The following is an 8,402-nucleotide window of genomic DNA, read 5'->3' as shown; positions in this document are numbered from 1 at the left end:
AAGAAACATTCAGAGATCAAGTAACGGGACAATCTTAAAAACAAAAACTCTTTATCCTTGCACATTTAATATTTGTAATAGATTAGTAGTGTATGTATTATTTTTTTTATTAGGCTTTCATTTTCGAGTGTAGATATAGTACTTGAACGAGAAATGTTTTAATGTTTTCAAGTAATATTTATGTCGCAATGTGTGGTATGTGCAAATTTTAAGAAAATATATTTTTTTCTTAACTGGTCATAACGGGTCATAACGGGTCGGGTCACTTTACCCGTTGGGTAAAGTGACACGACCTGTTAAGGACCCGTTAAGATAACGGGTGTGACACGACACGACCCGTTAAGATAACAGGTGTTACACGAAAACGACACGAACACGACAGACACGACCCGTTTGCCAGGCCTAGTTCGGACGCTCATGACGAGCTTCAGTGACAAAGAGCCGTTGTTGAAGACGTTAAATAAGTATGTTAAGACTGTGAGGACGGAGCATTGCTTTATGCTTTTTGAATAGCTTGGGAAGGCTGACAAATGGCTTCAGTGCTTAGAGGTCAGCTCAATTTTCAATCTTGTGTGTGTGTGGTTTTTTTTTTTTTAATTTAAATTGTTTGATTTTTTTGCTGTGGTTTGATCTGTGGACGCCATTAATAGTCGAAAACTTGATTAATCGATTGGGAAATGATAAGCACACCCTTTTTCTCCTCTTACTGCTTAATGTTGTCGTTGTTTCTGATTGATTTATTCAATCCGATGACCAGAAACAAAGAGAGACGTGTGGGAGGCTAAAAATGGTGTGTGGAAATCAGCTTCCTAAACGATGTGAATTTGGTATGTACAGTTATTGTGCATGATACACTATATAGGGTAATAGAATGCAAGGAGAAATGTATATGTTTTAGAGACCAGCAGGCATTTTGAGTACACGGTGTGACATTTTAAATAATGGCAATGGCATGAATTTTATGGGTTTTTCGAAATCGTGTGAGTTCGATGTGCTTGTAATGTGAACAGTTAGTTTTTACGTTTCGGTGCATTTGATAGTGGTATACTGCTAATTTTATGTAAGACATGTCAGTTCCTGTGTGAGTATTTTCTAGCAGCAATTGTGATAAGATGGAAGATAGTTTCACGTATATAAGCCACACTCAGGTATTCAGATGGATGCAAAGACAGCGGTGGTATGTTGCTGATAATGGCATGTATTCAAAATTGATCTCGGTTATGGGCAAGAAAGGTCAAACTTGGATGGCAATGTGGCTTTTCTCTCAGATGCGTAATAGTGGGTGCCGGCCTGATACTTGTGTTTACAATGCACTCGTCTCAGCCCACCTTAACTCCAAGGATGAAGCGAAGGCTTTGGACAAAGCTCTCGGATACTTTAACAAGATGAAGGGAATGGAAAAGGTGCCAACCCAGCATTGTGACATACAACATTCTTTTGAGAGCTTTTGCACAATCTTGAAATGTAGAGAAAGTTAATGCTTTGTTTAAGGATCTTGATGAGAGCGTTGCTTCCCCTGATATCTATACGTATAATGGTGTAATGGATGCATATGGGAAGAATGGAAATATCAGAGAAATGGAATCTGTGCTTTCTCGCATGAAAAGTAATCAGTGTAAGCCTGACATCATCACCCTTAATTTGCTGATTGATTCATATGGGAAGAAGCAACAATTCGATAAGATGGAACAGGTAAACCAACACTCCCTACGTTTAATTCAATGATCATAAATTACGCTAAGGCAAGGCTTAAGGAGAAAGCGGAACATGTATTGCTGAAGATGACTGACATGAAATACACGCCAAGCTTCATAACATATGAGAGTCTTGTCATGATGTATGGGTTCTGTGATTGTGTTTCAAAAGCTAGGGAGGTATTTGACAGGTTGGCTGAATCTGGAAGGGAGTTAAAATTTTCAACGCTTAATGCGATGCTTGATGTTTACTGCATGAATGGTTTGCCCATGGAAGCTAATAAGCATTTTGTGCGTGCAAATAGTATTGGGGTACGCCCAAATGTATCAACGTATAAACTTTTATACAAGGCTTACACCAAGGCCAACATGAAGGAGCTTCTAGAGAAACTGCTGAAATCCATGGAAAACGATGGTATTGTCCCAAATAAGAGGTTCTTTCTAGAGGCTCTTGGGGCAGTTTTCTCTTCACCAGGGAGTCCAGAGTCTGTGAGTGCCACAACTGGTTTGAGCAGACCGCAGGATGGGGAAAAAACGTAGGTAGAGAAGATTAATAACTTGTTTTACATATTTTTCTGATTTTCTTCTGGTAGAATCAGGTTCGATGCAAATATAGCATAGAGTTTTTGGCTCCACCACCAGATTACTGTGGGACCAGGGAATCACTTGGTGATATAGTAAGTGGTATTTTCTCTGGTTTTTTATCGTTGTGAACACTGAACACCATTTATTTTTGCTTTATGATGAAAATTTCCAATTTGTGTTTACAATGTATTGTTTCCGGGGTATTGTTAGTAATTTGTCTTTAGTTATATTAACTTTCTTATTTGCAGTGAACCTCTTAAACCCTCGTAATTCTGTCTGTTTGGTTTTAAGTCGATATCTCTTGTTGAACTCCCTGAAGTCTTGATTTTAAGTAGTTATAAATTTGTCAAAATGAGTTATGTTGGAATAACCATTGTTACAGTTGGATTAAAGCTGAGAGATCATTTCTCCAATTGAGCTAAAGTTGAGGGACTATTTCTCTAGTAAGATTAAAGTTGAGAGACCATAACTGCACGTTGTGATTAGTTAAGGGACCAGTGGTAATAAATTTTTAGTTAAAGAACCATTACTCCAATTAAGTTAAAGTTGAGGGGCCATTGTTATAATTTACTCTAATAAAAAACCAAATTTTATTTTTTATAATTAAAAACTTTAAAAATATAAAAATAAAAAAGAAGAAGATGATTGACTGTTCATTGTCTTCTTCCCCGTGAATTTGGGGCAATGGAGTCCACCATATTAAACACTGCTCACTGCTTTCCGTTTCCTCCTCCCTCACCGTCCCTACTTCCTCCTCAACTCTCTACTTCTCCTTCACTCTTTTAATCGAACCTCTCGTCAAAACCAAGAAACTTGGGATTTAGAGGTGACAGTGCAAGTGCAAGTGCAATTCAGCTGTCACAGTTACTGTTATTACAATGTTTATACAAGACGTTTCCTACATAAACCTCTTTACAAGGAAATATAAGCGTCTTGGAGCGCAAGAAACGTTAATAAATAATACACACATAAGAACGCTTACATAATATCATCGATGTTTACACAAGATTTACGTTCCTAATATACTGCAGATATATCTATACACCAGATAACAAGTCACCCATGTCTATCAGTTTCACCTTCGTCTGAATAATGCTTATTGTCGAAGAAACTTGGTTAGGCCGAAAGACAAACGATCTGTCAAAGCTAGATTATCCGACCTGCATATATATTCATCGCATTGGCTTGATCAGAAACCATTTCTATCTAAGACAAATACGAAAATATTGAAATGATGATATAAAAAGAAACAATGGTACGCTTCACCTTTCGTCAAAAAGGAAGGTTTATCAGTTTGGAGATTATCCTTTGAGCCTTTCCCTTCAATTTCTTTAGAGATTGTGATATCCTTACTCATATTATTGGAGATGAAAGCCCCCAATTTCGGACAGTACCGTAGGTCTAATCTCTCCAAGGACGGAAATTCAATGTAACTTCCTGCACAAAATCTGGCGAGGTTTGGAAGATCTTCTAGGTGCAGATGTTCTAACTTACAAAACATGTTATCTGCATTTGCTTCACCGGATTCATGTGTTGATACTATCTCTTCCATGAGATGACACCGAGATATCTGAAGATATTTGAGTTGCTCTAGACTTCTAGCCATGGAAGATGAAAACATGAATCTTAAACCATCGCATTGATCCACGATCAAGCTTGTTAAGCTTGGGAACACAACCTGCAGATCACGACAAATGTTTCTTTAAGAGACGAAGAATGACGCAATGGAATGCTATGACAACCGCTCTATAAAATTGAAACTAACGAACATACCTGACCATTCATGAACTGTTGCACGGGCCTTCCAATCTCATTCTCCAGAATGATTATGTTGAACTCTCCGTTTGTTAATTGTTCATCCAACCCTGTAGTAACAACAGGCTTGCTGCCTTTGGAGGAGAAACCAATAAGATTGGGTAGACACCGAAATGTCAAAGATCGTAACTGAAAGAACTCAAGGGGATCAACTGCTTCATCACTGAAATTATCTTCCCCTTCTTCCGCAACAATCTCTGTCATGGTTTCGCAGTTCTCCACTTCGATCTCTTGAAGTTGCAAAAAGCATCTTGCGACTGAAAATGAAAAGAGATTCCTCAGCTTGTGACAACTTTCCACTTTTATGATTCTTAACTGTCGGAAACTCTCCGCTGTGAGTTGGCCACAACAAACACTTTCCAGACTAACAAGGTTGTCAAGAAAAAGTGACTCCAAGATGGGGAAAGCATTATGAGAATAACTCCAGTTGACCGAGTTAATAATATATGTAGTTTCAGCATTGTTTTGAACGTGGAGATGTTTCAGTTGCTGAAATAAACCCTCACTGTCTAAATGATAGACAATATTATTAACACCCTCCAACACATCGAAGTACAAATCTTCAGATCTCTTGAGTAGCATTTTCAAACCTCCGTCCAACTGATTGCTGGCAGTGAGCTTGAGTTTTAGAGTGTTGAAGGTTTCATCCACGCCATGCCATTTCCATGCATCACCGACCAATATGTGGTATCTTTCCAGCTTGTCGGAGAACAGGTTTTCTGGAAGAATGTTAGCATCTGGAATGTGTATGTCTAATGAGCTTAGCCGAGACAATTGTGCTTCAGCTCTGAAAGGCTAGCATTACTTCTTTCAACATTGACTCCTTCCTCCTCCCATTGGTTAAAGCTGTTTCCCATTCTCAAGTCTTCTAGTCTTTCCAGGCTAGATATAACACCGGGTGAAATCACTTCAATTTCAGAGCAACCGCTCAAGTCTAGCAATCGTAGACGACACAACTGCCCTATTTCTTTTGGCAGCTGTTTAACTTGAGATTCCAAAAGGCTAAGAATCTCTAAGTTCCTTAACTGTCCGAGTAGAGCTATGTCTCCCAGCACGCATAGATCTAAACATAATGTTTGAAGACTTGTTAGGAACTGAAGAGATGGAGGTAGTGATGGAATCCGCAGATTGGTTAAATCCAACACCTTAAGTTCTTTCACCTCTTCAAAAAATCTCTCCGGAATTTCAAACGAGTCATCGTTACTCCACAAAAAGAACATTTTTAGTTCTCCACATTTCAGAGCTTCAGGAAGTGGAGGGATATTGCAACAAGGGAAAGAGATCATACTGCAATTTTTTAAGAAACCCTCATCTGGCCATTCTTTCAACTCATCTCCATAAGCTGCTGATAAGATGTGTTTATCTCTAAATGCAATCGAGATAGCAACATCTCGTACAAGGTCATGCATTCTGACAGATGTATTATCATAACCGTCTAACAACAGACAAGCATCCTTAAGCTTTTCCACCAGTGAATGCAATGCATTTCGTGCTTCTTCCACCGTATTGATGTTCTTAAACAACCCCAAACCGATAGCATATTTCAGCAAGTCTCCAAGAAAAATATAGTTTCTCCCAGTAATTCCACAGAGTAAGAACAAAGGCTTGAGCTCCTCATCACCCAATTGATCGTAACTCCACCCTAGAGCCGAGTATACTTTTTCTGTCAATTCTTCCTTGCCAAACCTTTTTAAGCGTCTTAAGGCATCTTTCCATGCATGTAAAGTCCTTCTATTTCTCAAAGCGCTTGCAACTGTGACAACTAAAACTGGCAAACCTCCACATTTTTGGACAACTTCAGTTGCCACAGTTCTTATAGCGGGATCTTTGACAGCATCACCTGCCATCTTTTCAAATAAGCTCCAAGTTTCTTCTTCGCCCAAAACATGAAGCCCAAACTCCTTTTGCGTACGCATCTCAGAGGATAGTATTTCTCGACTTCTACATGTCAACAATATTTTGCATACTCTCCGGGGAAGTCCCAAAGCCTCCAAATCAATTCTTTCCCAGACATCATCTAAAATCACAAGAATCTCCGTGTCTCTTAACCTGTCGCATAGAATCCGCGCTCTTCCAGCTATGGTCTGATTTTCAAGAACATCAAGACCAAGCTTCTCGGCAATTTCTTTCTGAATTCTTTCCAGGTCTGGATTCTGTTTGACATCTAGTACAAGAACCACATCATCAAATAACTCCTCTTTAGTAGCCTGCCTGAAAACTTCTTTGATGAGTGTGGTCTTCCCCACGCCACCAATCCCATACACCCCAATCATGTTGGTATTAGGATTCCTCAGTTCCTCCATGATTTTCTTCACGGTAGAGGCCCTTGATTCAAAGGCCTCGTACTCTTCGGTGGGTATGCTCCATATCTCCTGAGAGGGAGCCTTGAAAGAAAATCTGGGAAATTCTTTATTTGCATGGAGTTGGAGAACCCCCTTCACCATTTTTTTCGATTTCTTGCTTAGCTGATAACGGAGAAACAGATTAGGGCACCATCCATGGAGACACCTTGCCTTTGCTTCTTGTTCATCTTTCAACAATTCTTTTGCCTCTCCAGTAATTTAGTCCACTCTTGTCAGCCACTTCTCGACGTCAATATCCACATTCCTACCCTTCCTTTTAACTTCATTGACTGTATGCTGCACCCGGTTTCTGGAAGCACCTAGGTTGTCCAACTGACTCTCCAGATTTTTAAGGTTTATTTTGTGGTGAAATATATAGCCCGCTTGCCGTCCAACTGGTTGAACTGTGAGCTCCAATACTTTCCCGACAATCCCAGAAACAGCTGCTAAAAGAAACTCCATGCTTCTGTCAGCAGACTAATGTATCTGGTTCCTATTTTCACCGTTTGCTTCTGGTACTGGTTTTATAAACGTCTGTTGAATACAAACCAAATTATAAACAGGTAGACTTCTCTTTCGCAATAAAAAGTAACAGAAGAAATGAAATCAAGGCAGTTGGTTACATGACATACCTTATCTCTGTTGATTATGCATGAAGCTAGTTGTTGTTCATATTCTTTCGCAATAGATGTTTCTTTTCATTTGTTCTTCTTCTTAGTGTATGTCTTGCTGTTGGATTTTTTGATATGAAAACTAGAGGTGATTGAAGCAGAAAGGTTGCTGCAACAAACTGACTGCAAGAGAGCAATCGAATGCGAGGAGAGTCAAGTTGTGAATTGCAAAAGAGCTGTTAGCGCACCTCGGCTTAGATCACAGAGCAAAGAGTATGGTGATGGCAATTGAGATTCAATCTTTGACAAGTTGGGGTATTAGATTCAATAGTCCACATCAATTTTACGGGTGTTTTATTATTATAATAATCGTTCATTTTCAGAATAACCTTAAATCATTGAAGTAAAATCCAAGAAATTGAATGTAAAAGGCATGCAACATGTCGGAAAGAAAGTCAAAGCTAAGTAATAAAAAATATGCTTCTTCGATTTCCTGCTGGGCATCCTGGTAGTTAGTCAATGTTCAAACCACTAGACTTGCTCAAGACGACTTCGACATAGGAATCTAACTGACCGATTCCTTGGAAAATGCATGGTACCTCCTACTAAATTGGGTCCCACTGCACATTCGCATCTTCAAAGAGCATCTTCAAGGGATTAGACAATTGTTTGAGGCAGAACCGTAAACTCGGTATTTTGAGTAGTCTATTTTAAGATTTTAGAATGCTAATTAACTTAACTTAACTCGTATACAATGCAATATAAGTTGATATTGTCTTAATTTAACTCATAAACAATGTGATAGATGTTGAATTTTATCACGTAAGAGCTCGGTGTTAAGAAGATATCTATTTAAATCATATAACGTGGGCGTTGATGATTGAATTATTACTGAAGTGTTGATTAACATGCTTATTTCGTATTGGTGACACATCATATAGTTTGTAAATATGATCTAAAAAATTTATTTACTTAGCATTACTCTTCATTTATGAGTAGTAATATGAGTAATACTAAAAAGACTAAATTTTATAAACATGGAAATTGATGATTGGTTTATTACTTAAACGTTCATAAACGTGTTCGTTCCTACTAGTAACACGTCATTGAAGTTGCAAGTTTAATCTCCAAATTTAGTCTCACTAATATTAGTCGTAATAACATATTTTCTCATGCTTTCGATGTGGGATTGCATTTTCCAACACTCAACATTATTAATTTAATAAAATGTTGGAGGAGTGTAAAGTATGTCAAGCAATATTTTACTTTTAATAAAATAAAATATTGGGGGAGTGTAAAGTGTGTCGAGGAATATGTTATTTTTTTCTTAAATAAAAATAAAAAATATTAGTAGG

The 8,402-nt window shown here is 38.2% G+C and overlaps 2 pseudogenes across 2 annotated transcripts; one reads left to right on the top strand and one right to left on the bottom strand.

Annotated features, from left to right (window-relative positions):
• Positions 1-411: 411 nt before the first annotated feature.
• Positions 412-2,464, top strand: LOC137743807 (pentatricopeptide repeat-containing protein PPR5 homolog, chloroplastic-like; annotated as a pseudogene). The gene is made up of 2 exons (XR_015953751.1): positions 412-549; positions 1,149-2,464. The product of XR_015953751.1 is annotated as a pentatricopeptide repeat-containing protein PPR5 homolog, chloroplastic-like (transcript).
• Positions 2,465-3,098: 634 nt separating this feature from the next.
• LOC137743783 (disease resistance protein At4g27190-like) lies at positions 3,099-7,514 on the bottom strand (annotated as a pseudogene). The gene is made up of 4 exons (XR_015953750.1): positions 7,069-7,514; positions 4,053-6,970; positions 3,546-3,957; positions 3,099-3,439 (listed from the first exon to the last, which is right to left on the bottom strand). The product of XR_015953750.1 is annotated as a disease resistance protein At4g27190-like (transcript).
• Positions 7,515-8,402: the final 888 nt, after the last annotated feature.

Source organism: Pyrus communis, chromosome 11 (genome assembly GCF_041283825.1).
Source record: "Pyrus communis isolate YQ-2024b chromosome 11, ASM4128382v1, whole genome shotgun sequence".
NCBI classification, from domain to species: domain Eukaryota; kingdom Viridiplantae; phylum Streptophyta; class Magnoliopsida; order Rosales; family Rosaceae; genus Pyrus; species Pyrus communis.
This window is presented reverse-complemented; position numbering and strand designations above follow the sequence as displayed.